We start from the raw sequence: 12,867 nt of genomic DNA, 5'->3' as shown, positions 1-12,867 counted from the left end.
ACACTATTGTTTGCATATATGCACATCTAAATCAACTATTATTTTTAATTTTTCAAAATTTAATAGCTTCGAAATCTAGTTCAAGTAATATAACAGCAAGGCTCCGACGAGAATCGAACACATGATCTCCTGTTTACAAGACTGGCGCTTTAACCACTAAGCCACGGAGCCATTGCTTTGAAGCGATATGAATGCAGAATATTTCAGTAAATTAACTAAATTATCTCATGGGAACTTTTGCCCTATTATTTTAATTTTTCAAAATTATATAGCTACGAAATCTAAATCAAGTAACATAACAGCGAGGCTCCGACGAGAATAGAACTCATGATCTCCTGTTTACTAGACAGGCGCTTTAACCACTAAAACACGGAGCCCTTGCTTTGAAGCGACATGAATGCTGAATATTCCAGTAATTTAACTAAATTAACTCATCGGAATTTTTACCCTATTGTTTTAATTTTTCAAAATTTAATAGCTACGAAATCTAGGTCAAGTAACATAACAGCCAGGCTCCGACGAGAATCGAACTCATGATCTCCTGTTTACTAGACAGGCGCATTAACCCTTAAGCCACGGAGCCCTTGCTTTGAAGCGATATGAATGCTGAATATTTCAGTAAATTAACTAAATTATCACATCGGAACTTATACACTATTGTTTGCTTATATGCATATCTAAATCAACTATTATTTTTAATTTTTCAAAATTTAATAGCTTCGAAATCTAGTTCAAGTAATATAACAGCAAGGCTCCGACGAGAATCGAACACATGATCTCCTGTTTACAAGACTGGCGCTTTAACCATTAAGCCACGGAGCCCTTGCTTTGAAGCGATATGAATGCAGGATATTTCAGTAAATTAACTAAATTATATCTTGGGAACCTTTGCCCTATTGTTTTAATTTTTCAAAATCTAATAGCTACGAAATCTAGGTCAAGTAACATAACAGCCAGGCTCCGACGAGAATCGAACTCATGATCTCTTGTTTACTAGACAGGCGCATTAACCACTAAGCCACGGAGCCCTTGCTTTGAAGCGATATGAATGCTGAATATTTCAGTAAATTAACTAAATTATCACATCGGAGCTTTTACACTATTGTTTGCTTATATGCATATCTAAATCAACTATTATTTTTAATTTTTCAAAATTTAATAGCTTCGAAATCTAGTTCAAGTAACATAACAGCGAGGCTCCGACGAGAATCGAACTCATGATCTCCTGTTTACTAGACAGGCGCTTTAACCACTAAGCCACGGAGCCCTTGCTTAGAAGCGACATGAATGCTGAATATTCCAGTAATTTAACTAAATTAACACATCGGAATTTTTACCCTATTGTTTTAATTTTTCAAAATTTAATAGCTACGAAATCTAGGTCAAGTAACATAACAGCCAGGCTCCGACGAGAGTCGAACTCATGATCTCCTGTTTACTAGACAAGCGCTTTAACCACTAAGCCACGGAGCCCTTGGTTTGAAGCGATATGAATGCAGAATATTACAGTAAATTAACTAAATTATCTCATGGGAACTTTTGCCCTATTATTTTAATTTTTCAAAATTATATAGCTACGAAATCTAGTTCAAGTAACATAACAGCGAGGCTCCGACGAGAATCGAACTCATGATCTCCTGTTTACTAGACAGGCGCTTTAACCACTAAGCCACGGAGCCCTTGCTTTGAAGCGACATGAATGCTGAATATTCCAGTAATTTAACTAAATTAACTCATCGGAATTTTTACCCTATTGTTTTAATTTTTCAAAATTTAATCGCTACGAAATCTAGGTCAAGTAACATAACAGCCAGGCTCCGACGAGAATCGAACTCATGTTCTCCTGTTTACTAGACAGGCGCATTAACCACTAAGCCACGGAGCCCTTGCTTTGAAGCGATATGAATGCTGAATATTTCAGTAAATTAACAAAATTATCACATCGGAACTTTTACACTATTGTTTGCTTATATGCATATCTAAATCAACTATTATTTTTAATTTTTCAAAATTTAATAGCTTCGAAATCTAGTTCAAGTAATATAACAGCGAGGCTCCGACGAGAATCGAACTCATGATCTTCTGTTTACAAGACAGGCGCTTTAACCACTAAGCCACGGAGCCCTTGGTTTGAAGCGATATGAATGCAGAATATTACAGTAAATTAACTAAATTATCTCATGGGAACTTTTGCCCTATTATTTTAATTTTTCAAAATTATTAAGATACGAAATCTAGATCAAGTAACATAACAGCGAGGCTCCGACGAGAATCGAACTCATGATCTCCTGTTTACTAGACAGGCGCTTTAACCACTAAGCCACGGAGCCCTTGCTTTGAAGCGATATGAATGCTGAATATTCCAGTAATTTAACTAAATTAACTCATCGGAATTTTTACCCTATTGTTTTAATTTTTCAAAATTTAATCGCTACGAAATCTAGGTCAAGTAACATAACAGCCAGGCTCCGACGAGAATCGAACTCATGTTCTCCTGTTTACTAGACAGGCGCATTAACCACTAAGCCACGGAGCCCTTGCTTTGAAGCGATATGAATGCTGAATATTTCAGTAAATTAACAAAATTATCACATCGGAACTTTTACACTATTGTTTGCTTATATGCATATCTAAATCAACTATTATTTTTAATTTTTCAAAATTTAATAGCTTCGAAATCTAGTTCAAGTAATATAACAGCGAGGCTCCGACGAGAATCGAACCCATGATCTTCTGTTTACAAGACAGGCGCTTTAACCACTAAGCCACGGAGCCCTTGGTTTGAAGCGATATGAATGCAGAATATTACAGTAAATTAACTAAATTATCTCATGGGAACTTTTGCCCTATTATTTTAATTTTTCAAAATTATTAAGATACGAAATCTAGATCAAGTAACATAACAGCGAGGCTCCGACGAGAATCGAACTCATGATCTCCTGTTTACTAGACAGGCGCTTTAACCACTAAGCCACGGAGCCCTTGCTTTGAAGCGATATGAATGCTGAATATTTCAGTAAATTAACTAAATTATCTCATGGGAACTTTTACACTATTGTTTTAATTTTTCAAAATTTAATCGCTACGAAATCTAGGTCAAGTAACATAACAGCCAGGCTCCGACGAGAATCGAACTCATGTTCTCCTGTTTACTAGACAGGCGCATTAACCACTAAGCCACGGAGCCCTTGCTTTGAAGCGATATGAATGCTGAATATTTCAGTAAATTAACAAAATTATCACATCGGAACTTTTACACTATTGTTTGCTTATATGCATATCTAAATCAACTATTATTTTTAATTTTTCAAAATTTAATAGCTTCGAAATCTAGTTCAAGTAATATAACAGCGAGGCTCCGACGAGAATCGAACTCATGATCTTCTGTTTACAAGACAGGCGCATTAACCACTAAGCCACGGAGCCCTTGGTTTGAAGCGATATGAATGCAGAATATTACAGTAAATTAACTAAATTATCTCATGGGAACTTTTGCCCTATTATTTTAATTTTTCAAAATTATTAAGATACGAAATCTAGATCAAGTAACATAACAGCGAGGCTCCGACGAGAATCGAACTCATGATCTCCTGTTTACTAGACAGGCGCTTTAACCACTAAGCCACGGAGCCCTTGCTTTGAAGCGATATGAATGCTGAATATTCCAGTAATTTAACTAAATTAACTCATCGGAATTTTTACCCTATTGTTTTAATTTTTCAAAATTTAATCGCTACGAAATCTAGGTCAAGTAACATAACAGCCAGGCTCCGACGAGAATCGAACTCATGTTCTCCTGTTTACTAGACAGGCGCATTAACCACTAAGCCACGGAGCCCTTGCTTTGAAGTGATATGAATGCTGAATATTTCAGTAAATTAACAAAATTATCACATCGGAACTTTTACACTATTGTTTGCTTATATGCATATCTAAATCAACTATTATTTTTAATTTTTCAAAATTTAATAGCTTCGAAATCTAGTTCAAGTAATATAACAGCGAGGCTCCGACGAGAATCGAACTCATGATCTTCTGTTTACAAGACAGGCGCTTTAACCACTAAGCCACGGAGCCCTTGGTTTGAAGCGATATGAATGCAGAATATTACAGTAAATTAACTAAATTATCTCATGGGAACTTTTGCCCTATTATTTTAATTTTTCAAAATTATTAAGATACGAAATCTAGATCAAGTAACATAACAGCGAGGCTCCGACGAGAATCGAACTCATGATCTCCTGTTTACTAGACAGGCGCTTTAACCACTAAGCCACGGAGCCCTTGCTTTGAAGCGATATGAATGCTGAATATTTCAGTAAATTAACTAAATTATCTCATGGGAACTTTTACACTATTGTTTGCATATATGCACATCTAAATCAACTATTATTTTTAATTTTTCAAAATTTAATAGCTTCGAAATCTAGTTCAAGTAATATAACAGCAAGGCTCCGACGAGAATCGAACACATGATCTCCTGTTTACAAGACTGGCGCTTTAACCACTAAGCCACGGAGCCCTTGCTTTGAAGCGATATGAATGCAGAATATTACAGTAAATTAACTAAATTATCTCATGGGAACTTTTGCCCTATTATTTTAATTTTTCAAAATTATATAGCTACGAAATCTAATTCAAGTAGCATAACAGCGAGGCTCCGACGAGAATAGAACTCATGATCTCCTGTTTACTAGACAGGCGCTTTAACCACTAAAACACGGAGCCCTTGCTTTGAAGCGACATGAATGCTGAATATTCCAGTAATTTAACTAAATTAACTCATCGGAATTTTTACCCTATTGTTTTAATTTTTCAAAATTTAATAGCTACGAAATCTAGTTCAAGTAACATAACAGCGAGGCTCCGACGAGAATCGAACTCATGATCTCCTGTTTACTAGACAGGCACATTAACCACTAAGCCACGGAGCCCTTGCTTTGAAGCGATATGAATGCTAAATATTTCAGTAAATTAACTAAATTATCACATCGGAACTTCTACACTATTGTTTGCTTATATGCATATCTAAATCAACTATTATTTTTAATTTTTCAAAATTTAATAGCTTCGAAATCTAGTTCAAGTAATATAACAGCTAGGCTCCGACGAGAATCGAACTCATGATCTCCTGTTTACAAGACAGGCGCTTTAACCACTAAGCCACGGAGCCCTTGCTTTGAAGCGATATGAATGTAGAATATTTCAGTAAATTAACTAAATTATCTCATGGGAACTTTTGCCCTATTATTTTAATTTTTCAAAATTATATAGCTACGAAATCTAGTTCAAGTAACATAACAGCGAGGCTCCGACGAGAATCGAACTCATGATCTCCTGTTTACTAAACAGGCGCTTTAACCACTAAGCCACGGAGCCCTTGCATTGAAGCGATATGAATGCTGAATATTTCAGTAAATTAACTAAATTATCTCATGGGAACTTTTACACTATTTTTTGCATATATGCATATCTAAATCAACTATTATTTTTAATTTTTCAAAATTAAATAGCTTCGAAATCTAGTTCAAGTAATATAACAGCAAGGCTCCGACGAGAATCGAACACATGATCTCCTGTTTACAAGACTGGCGCTTTAACCACTATGCCACGGAGCCCTTGCTTTGAAGCGATATGAATGCAGGATATTTCAGTAAATTAACTAAATTATCTCTTAGGAACTTTTGCCCTATTATTTTAATTTTTCAAAATTATATAGCTACGAAATCTAGTTCAAGTAACATAACAGCGAGGCTCCGACGAGAATCGAACTGATGATCTCCTGTTTACTAGACAGGCGCTTTAACCACTAAGCCACGGAGCCCTTGCTTTGAAGCGACATGAATGCTGAATATTCCAGTAATTTAACTAAATTAACTCCTCGGAATTTTTACCCTATTGTTTTAATTTTTCAAAATTTAATAGCTACGAATTCTAGGTCAAGTAACATAACAGCGAGGCTCCGACGAGAATCGATCTCATGATCTCCTGTTTACTAGACAGGCGCTTTAACCACTAAGCCACGGAGCCCTTGCTTTGAAGCGACATGAATGCTGGATATTCCAGTAATTTAACTAAATTATCACATCGGAACTTTTACACTATTGTTTGCTTATATGCATATCTAAATCAACTATTATTTTTAATTTTTCAAAATTTAATAGCTTCGAAATCTAGTTAAAGTAATATAACAGCTAGGCTCCGACGAGAATCGAACTCATGATCTCCTGTTTACAAGACTGGCGCTTTAACCACTAAGCCACGGAGCCCTTGCTTTGAAGCGATATGAATGCAGGATATTTCAGTAAATTAACTAAATTATCTCTTGGGAACTTTTGCCCTATTATTTTAATTTTTCAAAATTATATAGCTACGAAATCTTGTTCAAGTAACATAACAGCGAGGCTCCGACGAGAATCGAACTCATGATCTCCTGTTTACTAGACAGGCGCTTTAACCACTAAGCCACGGAGCCCTTGCTTTGAAGCGACATGAATGCTGAATGTTCCAGTAATTTAACTTAATTAACTCCTCGGAATTTTTACCCTATTGTTTTAATTTTTCAAAATTTAATAGCTACGAAATCTAGGTCAAGTAACATAACAGCCAGGCTCCGACGAGAATCGAACTCATGATCTCCTGTTTACTAGACAGGCGCTTTAACCACTAAGCCACGGAGCCCTTGCTTTGAAGCGATATGAATGCTGCATATTTCAGTAAATTAACTAAATTATCTCATGGGAACTTTAACACTATTGTTTGCATATATGCATATCTAAATCAACTATTATTTTTAATTTTTCAAAATTTAATAGCTTCGAAACCTAGTTCAAGAAATATAACAGCAAGGCTCCGACGAGAATCGAACTCATGATGTCCTGTTTACAAAACAGGCGCTTTAACCACTAAGCCACGGAGCCCTTGCTTTGAAGCGACATGAATGCTGAATATTCCAGTAATTTAACTTAATTAACTCCTCGGAATTTTTACCCTATTGTTTTAATTTTTCAAAATTTAATAGCTACGAAATCTAGGTCAAGTAACATAACAGCAAGGCTCCGACGAGAATCGAACTCATGATCTCCTGTTTACTAAACAGGCGCTTTAACCACTAAGCCACGGAGCCCTTGCTTTGAAGCGATATGAATGCTGCATATTTCAGTAAATTAACTAAATTATCTCATGGGAACTTTAACACTATTGTTTGCATATATGCATATCTAAATCAACTATTATTTTTAATTTTTCAAAATTTAATAGCTTCGAAATCTAGTTCAAGTAATATAACAGCAAGGCTCCGATGAGAATCGAACACATGATCTCCAGTTTACAAGACTGGCGCTTTAACCACTAAAGGCTCGTTTACATGTGCGCGAGAAATGGAAAAAGTCGAAGCGTAAAGCTGAGAGATGAGGCGTATTGGGGTTTGAGTTCCCTAGGCGTACCGTTTACAAACAAGCGAGAACTTTTCAAGTCGCGCTTGTTGCTCATAGATGAAGCGGGTGTTCCGAATAAGCTCCGATCTGCCGCAGTAGAATCTTCAGCTCGTGTTTGCTTCTCGCAAAGAGTCACGTGATTTTCCAAGCCAATAATATCCAAGGACCTAATATCGTTTGATATTTTTGCGTTTGTTTATCTCGCGAAATAGGCCTAGGCACCACCATTGAGAATGTCTTTAAAAGAACAAGATAAAATTTTTGAAATACGTGTAATCACATTGCCTCATCCTTTCAAGCTCGACAATTAAATCCAAATTATTCTCAAGCTCAAATAGAGAAAATATACGCTCCTTGACAAATTATAACAAGTAACGTTCCAAATGGCGAAAATAGCCATCTTTGTTTCTATTTCTCCATATAGGATGTACCCAAACAACGACGTTCCGTTCTAATTTTCTGTTGTTTTTTGTTATAAATGTCGAATGTTTTTCAAAAGCAATAGTTTCTTTTTAAGCAGAAGTAAACTAACGACAGTCGACGCCATTTTAGTTGTTTACTTTCGACTAAAAGACAACTCTGCAATCTAGGCTCATGATCCCGCCCAGCTCGTATGTAAACGAAGGAGCGGGTGGAGGAGCGGGAACAAACGCTTTTGGCAGACGCGATTTTTTTTAGGCGCGAGAAAAATATTCGACTTTCAACTTCTACTCTCCGCTTTAAGCTTTTTCTCGCTCACATGTAAACGAGCCTTAAGCCACGGAGCCCTTGCTTTGAAGCGATATGAATGCAGGATATTTCAGTAAATTAACTAAATTATCTCTTGGGAACTTTTGCCCTATTATTTTAATTTTTCAAAATTATATAGCTACGAAATCTAGTTCAAGTAACATAACAGCGAGGCTTCGACGAGAATCGAACTCATGATCTCCTGTTTACTAGACAGGCGCTTTAACCACTAAGCCAAGGAGCCCTTGCTTTGAAGCGACATGAATGCTGAATATTCCAGTAATTTAACTAAATTAACTCCTCGGAATTGTAACCCTATTGTTTTAATTTTTCAAAATTTAATAGCTACGAAATCTAGGTCAAGTAACATAACAGCCAGGCTCCGACGAGAATCGAACTCATGATCTCCTGTTTACTAGACAGGCGCATTAACCACTAAGCCACGGAGCCCTTGCTTTGAAGCGATATGAATGCTGAATATTTCAGTAAATTAACTAAATTATCACATCGGAACTTTTACACTATTGTTTGCTTATATGCATATCTAAATCAACTATTATTTTTAATTTTTCAATATTTAATAGCTTCGAAATCTAGTTCAAGTAATATAACAGCGAGGCTCCGACGAGAATCGAACTCATGATCTCCTGTTTACAAGACAGGCGCTTTAACCACTAAGCCACGGAGCCCTTGCTTTGAAGCGATATGAATGCTGAATATTCCAGAAATTTAACTATATTAACTCATCGGAATTTTTACCCTATTGTTTTAATTTTTCTAAATTTAATAGCTAAGAAATCTAGGTCAAGTAACATAACAGCAAGGCTCCGACGAGAATCGAACTCATGATCTCCTGTTTACTAGACAGGCGCTTTAACCACTAAGCCACGGAGCCCTTGCTTTGAAGCGATATGAATGCTGCATATTTCAGTAAATTAACTAAATTATCTCATGGGAACTTTAACACTATTGTTTGCATATATGCATATCTAAATCAACTATTATTTTTTATTTTTCAAAATTTAATAGCTTCGAAATCTAGTTCAAGTAATATAACAGCAAGGCTCCGACGAGAATCGAACTCATGATCTCCTGTTTACTAGACAGGCGCATTAACCACTAAGCCACGGAGCCCTTGCTTTGAAGCGATATGAATGCTGAATATTTCAGTAAATTAACTAAATTATCACATCGGAACTTTTACACTATTGTTTGCTTATATGCATATCTAAATCAACTATTATTTTTAATTTTTCAATATTTAATAGCTTCGAAATCTAGTTCAAGTAATATAACAGCGAGGCTCCGACGAGAATCGAACTCATGATCTCCTGTTTACAAGACAGGCGCTTTAACCACTAAGCCACGGAGCCCTTGCTTTGAAGCGATATGAATGCTGAATATTCCAGTAATTTAGCTATATTAACTCATCGGAATTTTTACCCTATTGTTTTAATTTTTCAAAATTTAATAGCTACGAAATCTAGGTCAAGTAACATAACAGCAAGGCTCCGACGAGAATCGAACTCATGATCTTCTTTTTACTAGACAGGCGCTTTAACCACTAAGCCACGGAGCCCTTGCCTTGAAGCGATATGAATGCAGGATATTTCAGTAAATTAACTAAATTATCTCTTGGGAACTTTTGCCCTATTATTTTAATTTTTCAAAATTATATAGCTACGAAATCTAGTTCAAGTAACATAACAGCGAGGCTCCGACGACAATCGAACTCATGATCTCCTGTTCACTAGACAGGCGCTTTAACCACTAAGCCAAGGAGCCCTTGCTTTGAAGCGACATGAATGCTGAATATTCCAGAAATTTAACTAAATTAACTCATCGGAATTTTTACCCTATTGTTTTAATTTTTCAAAATTTAATAGCTACGAAATCTAGGTCAAGTAACATAACAGCAAGGCTCCGACGAGAATCGAACTCATGATCTCCTGTTTACTAGACAGGCGCTTTAACCACTAAGCCACGGAGCCCTTGCTTTGAAGCGATATGAATGCTGCATATTTCAGTAAATTATCTAAATTATCTCATGGGAACTTTTACACTATTGTTTTCATATATGAATATCTAAATCAACTATTATTTTTAATTTTTCAAAAATTATATAGCTCCGAAATCTAGTTCAAGTAACATAACAGCGAGGCTCCGACGAGAATCGAAATCATGATCTCCTGTTTACTAGACAGGCGCTTTAACCACTAAGCCACGGAGCCCTTGCTTTGAAGCGACATGAATGCTGAATATTGCAGTAATTTAACTAAATTAACTCATCGGAATTTTTACCCTATTGTTTTAATTTTTCAAAATTTAATAGCTACGAAATCTAGGTCAAGTAACATAACAGCCAGGCTCCGACAAGAATCGAACTCATGATCTCCTGTTTACTAGAAAGGCGCATTAACCACTAAGCCACGGAGCCCTTGCTTTGAAGCGATATGAATGCTGAATATTTCAGTAAATTAACTAAATTATCTCTTGGGAACTTTTGCCCTATTATTTTAATTTTTCAAAATTATATAGCTACGAAATCTAGTTCAAGTAACATAACAGCGAGGCTCCGACGAGAATCGAACTCATGATCACGTGTTTACTAGACAGGCGCTTTAACCACTAAGCCACGGAGCCCTTGCTTTGAAGCGATATGAATGCTGAATATTTCAGTAAATTAACTAAATTATCACATCGGAAATTTTACACTATTGTTTGCTTATATGCATATCTAAATCAACTATTATTTTTAATTTTTCAATATTTAATAGCTTCGAAATCTAGTTCAAGTAATATAACAGCGAGGCTCCGACGAGAATCGAACTCATGATCTCCTGTTTACAAGACATGCGCTTTAACCACTAAGCCACGGAGCCCTTGCTTTGAAGCGACTTGAATGCTGAATATTGCAGTAATTTAACTAAATTAACTCATCGGAATTTTTACCCTATTGTTTTAATTTTTCAAAATTTAATAGCTACGAAATCTAGGTCAAGTAACATAACAGCAAGGCTCCGACGAGAATCGAACTCATGATCTCCTGTTTACTAGACAGGCGCTTTAACCACTAAGCCACGGAGCCCTTGCTTTGAAGCGATATGAATGCAGGACATTTCAGTAAATTAACTAAATTATCTCTTGGGAACTTTTTCCCTATTATTTTTAATTTTTCAAAAATTATATAGCTACGAAATCTAGTTCAAGTAACATAACAGCGAGGCTCCGACGAGAATCGAACTCATGATCTCCTGTTTACTAGACAGGCGCTTTAACCACTAAGCCACGGAGCCCTTGCTTTGAAGCGACATGAATGCTGAATATTCCAGTAATTTAACTAAATTAACTCATCGGAATTTTTACCCTATTGTTTTAATTTTTCAAAATTTTATAGCTACGAAATCTAGGTCAAGTAACATAACAGCCAGGCTCCGACGAGAATCGAACTCATGATCTCCTGTTTACTAGACAGGCGCATTAACCACTAAGCCACGGAGCCCTTGCTTTGAAGCGATATGAATGCTGAATATTTCAGTAAATTAACTAAATTATCACATCGGAACTTTTACACTATTGTTTGCATATATGCATATCTAAATCAACTATTATTTTTAATTTTTCAAAATTTAATAGCTTCGAAATCTAGTTCAAGTAATATAACAGCAAGGCTCCGACGAGAATCGAACACATGATCTCCTGTTTACAAGACAGGCGCTTTAACCACTAAGCCACGGAGCCCTTGGTTTGAAGCGATATGAATGCAGAATATTTCAGTAAATTAACTAAATTATCTCATGGGAACTTTTACACTATTGTTTTCATATATGAATATCTAAATCAACTATTATTTTTAATTTTTCAAAATTATATAGCTACGAAATCTAGTTCAAGTAACATAACAGCGAGGCTCCGACGAGAATCGAACTCATAATCTCCTGTTTACTAGACAGGCGCTTTAACCACTAAGCCACGGAGACCTTGCTTTGAAGCGATATGAATGCTGAATATTTCAGTAAATTAACTAAATTATCTCATGGGAACTTTTACACTATTGTTTGCATATATGCATATCTAAATCAACTATTATTTTTAATTGTTCAAAATTTAATAGCTTCGAAATCTAGTTCAAGTAATATAACAGCAAAGCTCCGACGAGAATCGAACACATGATCTCCTGTTTACAAGACTGGCGCCTTAACCACTAAGCCACGGAGCCCTTGCTTTGAAGCGATATGAATGCAGGATATTTCAGTAAATTAACTAAATTATCTCTTTTGAACTTTATCCCTATTATTTTAATTTTTCAAAATTATATAGCTACGAAATCTAGTTCAAGTAACATAACAGCGAGGCTCCGACGAGAATCGAACTCATGATCTCCTGTTTACTAGACAGGCGCTTTAACCACTAAGCCAAGGAGCCCTTGGTTTGAAGCGACATGAATGCTGAATATTCCAGTAATTTAACTAAATTAACTCATCGGAATTTTTACCCTATTGTTTTAATTTTTCAAAATTTAATAGCTACGAAATCTAGGTCAAGTAACATAACAGCAAGGCTCCGACGAGAATCGAACTCATGATCTCCTGTTTACTAGACAGGCGCTTTAACCACTAAGCCACGGAGCCCTTGCTTTGAAGCGATATGAATGCTGAATATTTCAGTAAATTAACTACATTATCTCATGGAAACTTTTACA

General features: G+C 36.0%; 28 non-coding genes across 28 annotated transcripts; all 28 read right to left on the bottom strand.

Annotated features, from left to right (window-relative positions):
- Nucleotides 1–1,194: 1,194 nt before the first annotated feature.
- On the bottom strand, nucleotides 1,195–1,267 carry TRNAT-AGU (transfer RNA threonine (anticodon AGU)). The gene has a single exon. It is a non-coding gene; the product is annotated as a tRNA-Thr (tRNA).
- A 133-nt stretch (nucleotides 1,268–1,400) lies between these two features.
- On the bottom strand, nucleotides 1,401–1,473 carry TRNAT-AGU (transfer RNA threonine (anticodon AGU)). Its single transcript has one exon. It is a non-coding gene; the product is annotated as a tRNA-Thr (tRNA).
- Nucleotides 1,474–1,606: 133 nt separating this feature from the next.
- On the bottom strand, nucleotides 1,607–1,679 carry TRNAT-AGU (transfer RNA threonine (anticodon AGU)). Its single transcript has one exon. It is a non-coding gene; the product is annotated as a tRNA-Thr (tRNA).
- Nucleotides 1,680–2,051: 372 nt separating this feature from the next.
- TRNAT-UGU (transfer RNA threonine (anticodon UGU)) lies at nucleotides 2,052–2,124 on the bottom strand. The gene has a single exon. It is a non-coding gene; the product is annotated as a tRNA-Thr (tRNA).
- Nucleotides 2,125–2,257: 133 nt separating this feature from the next.
- On the bottom strand, nucleotides 2,258–2,330 carry TRNAT-AGU (transfer RNA threonine (anticodon AGU)). The gene has a single exon. It is a non-coding gene; the product is annotated as a tRNA-Thr (tRNA).
- Nucleotides 2,331–2,702: 372 nt separating this feature from the next.
- TRNAT-UGU (transfer RNA threonine (anticodon UGU)) lies at nucleotides 2,703–2,775 on the bottom strand. The gene has a single exon. It is a non-coding gene; the product is annotated as a tRNA-Thr (tRNA).
- Nucleotides 2,776–2,908: 133 nt separating this feature from the next.
- TRNAT-AGU (transfer RNA threonine (anticodon AGU)) lies at nucleotides 2,909–2,981 on the bottom strand. The gene has a single exon. It is a non-coding gene; the product is annotated as a tRNA-Thr (tRNA).
- A 372-nt stretch (nucleotides 2,982–3,353) lies between these two features.
- Nucleotides 3,354–3,426, bottom strand: TRNAT-UGU (transfer RNA threonine (anticodon UGU)). Its single transcript has one exon. It is a non-coding gene; the product is annotated as a tRNA-Thr (tRNA).
- Nucleotides 3,427–3,559: 133 nt separating this feature from the next.
- On the bottom strand, nucleotides 3,560–3,632 carry TRNAT-AGU (transfer RNA threonine (anticodon AGU)). The gene has a single exon. It is a non-coding gene; the product is annotated as a tRNA-Thr (tRNA).
- Nucleotides 3,633–4,004: 372 nt separating this feature from the next.
- Nucleotides 4,005–4,077, bottom strand: TRNAT-UGU (transfer RNA threonine (anticodon UGU)). The gene has a single exon. It is a non-coding gene; the product is annotated as a tRNA-Thr (tRNA).
- A 133-nt stretch (nucleotides 4,078–4,210) lies between these two features.
- Nucleotides 4,211–4,283, bottom strand: TRNAT-AGU (transfer RNA threonine (anticodon AGU)). Its single transcript has one exon. It is a non-coding gene; the product is annotated as a tRNA-Thr (tRNA).
- An 817-nt stretch (nucleotides 4,284–5,100) lies between these two features.
- TRNAT-UGU (transfer RNA threonine (anticodon UGU)) lies at nucleotides 5,101–5,173 on the bottom strand. The gene has a single exon. It is a non-coding gene; the product is annotated as a tRNA-Thr (tRNA).
- Nucleotides 5,174–5,306: 133 nt separating this feature from the next.
- On the bottom strand, nucleotides 5,307–5,379 carry TRNAT-AGU (transfer RNA threonine (anticodon AGU)). The gene has a single exon. It is a non-coding gene; the product is annotated as a tRNA-Thr (tRNA).
- A 578-nt stretch (nucleotides 5,380–5,957) lies between these two features.
- On the bottom strand, nucleotides 5,958–6,030 carry TRNAT-AGU (transfer RNA threonine (anticodon AGU)). The gene has a single exon. It is a non-coding gene; the product is annotated as a tRNA-Thr (tRNA).
- A 166-nt stretch (nucleotides 6,031–6,196) lies between these two features.
- TRNAT-UGU (transfer RNA threonine (anticodon UGU)) lies at nucleotides 6,197–6,269 on the bottom strand. Its single transcript has one exon. It is a non-coding gene; the product is annotated as a tRNA-Thr (tRNA).
- A 133-nt stretch (nucleotides 6,270–6,402) lies between these two features.
- Nucleotides 6,403–6,475, bottom strand: TRNAT-AGU (transfer RNA threonine (anticodon AGU)). Its single transcript has one exon. It is a non-coding gene; the product is annotated as a tRNA-Thr (tRNA).
- Nucleotides 6,476–6,608: 133 nt separating this feature from the next.
- TRNAT-AGU (transfer RNA threonine (anticodon AGU)) lies at nucleotides 6,609–6,681 on the bottom strand. Its single transcript has one exon. It is a non-coding gene; the product is annotated as a tRNA-Thr (tRNA).
- A 166-nt stretch (nucleotides 6,682–6,847) lies between these two features.
- TRNAT-UGU (transfer RNA threonine (anticodon UGU)) lies at nucleotides 6,848–6,920 on the bottom strand. Its single transcript has one exon. It is a non-coding gene; the product is annotated as a tRNA-Thr (tRNA).
- A 133-nt stretch (nucleotides 6,921–7,053) lies between these two features.
- On the bottom strand, nucleotides 7,054–7,126 carry TRNAT-AGU (transfer RNA threonine (anticodon AGU)). Its single transcript has one exon. It is a non-coding gene; the product is annotated as a tRNA-Thr (tRNA).
- A 1,655-nt stretch (nucleotides 7,127–8,781) lies between these two features.
- On the bottom strand, nucleotides 8,782–8,854 carry TRNAT-UGU (transfer RNA threonine (anticodon UGU)). The gene has a single exon. It is a non-coding gene; the product is annotated as a tRNA-Thr (tRNA).
- Nucleotides 8,855–8,987: 133 nt separating this feature from the next.
- On the bottom strand, nucleotides 8,988–9,060 carry TRNAT-AGU (transfer RNA threonine (anticodon AGU)). The gene has a single exon. It is a non-coding gene; the product is annotated as a tRNA-Thr (tRNA).
- A 405-nt stretch (nucleotides 9,061–9,465) lies between these two features.
- Nucleotides 9,466–9,538, bottom strand: TRNAT-UGU (transfer RNA threonine (anticodon UGU)). Its single transcript has one exon. It is a non-coding gene; the product is annotated as a tRNA-Thr (tRNA).
- A 545-nt stretch (nucleotides 9,539–10,083) lies between these two features.
- Nucleotides 10,084–10,156, bottom strand: TRNAT-AGU (transfer RNA threonine (anticodon AGU)). Its single transcript has one exon. It is a non-coding gene; the product is annotated as a tRNA-Thr (tRNA).
- An 818-nt stretch (nucleotides 10,157–10,974) lies between these two features.
- TRNAT-UGU (transfer RNA threonine (anticodon UGU)) lies at nucleotides 10,975–11,047 on the bottom strand. Its single transcript has one exon. It is a non-coding gene; the product is annotated as a tRNA-Thr (tRNA).
- A 133-nt stretch (nucleotides 11,048–11,180) lies between these two features.
- Nucleotides 11,181–11,253, bottom strand: TRNAT-AGU (transfer RNA threonine (anticodon AGU)). Its single transcript has one exon. It is a non-coding gene; the product is annotated as a tRNA-Thr (tRNA).
- A 135-nt stretch (nucleotides 11,254–11,388) lies between these two features.
- On the bottom strand, nucleotides 11,389–11,461 carry TRNAT-AGU (transfer RNA threonine (anticodon AGU)). Its single transcript has one exon. It is a non-coding gene; the product is annotated as a tRNA-Thr (tRNA).
- Nucleotides 11,462–11,833: 372 nt separating this feature from the next.
- TRNAT-UGU (transfer RNA threonine (anticodon UGU)) lies at nucleotides 11,834–11,906 on the bottom strand. Its single transcript has one exon. It is a non-coding gene; the product is annotated as a tRNA-Thr (tRNA).
- An 817-nt stretch (nucleotides 11,907–12,723) lies between these two features.
- TRNAT-AGU (transfer RNA threonine (anticodon AGU)) lies at nucleotides 12,724–12,796 on the bottom strand. The gene has a single exon. It is a non-coding gene; the product is annotated as a tRNA-Thr (tRNA).
- Nucleotides 12,797–12,867: the final 71 nt, after the last annotated feature.

Source organism: Phalangium opilio, unplaced genomic scaffold, assembly GCF_054372755.1.
Source record: "Phalangium opilio isolate 3A_F unplaced genomic scaffold, DU_Popi_V2 ptg000092l_1, whole genome shotgun sequence".
Taxonomy (NCBI): Eukaryota; Metazoa; Arthropoda; class Arachnida; order Opiliones; family Phalangiidae; genus Phalangium; species Phalangium opilio.
This window is presented reverse-complemented; position numbering and strand designations above follow the sequence as displayed.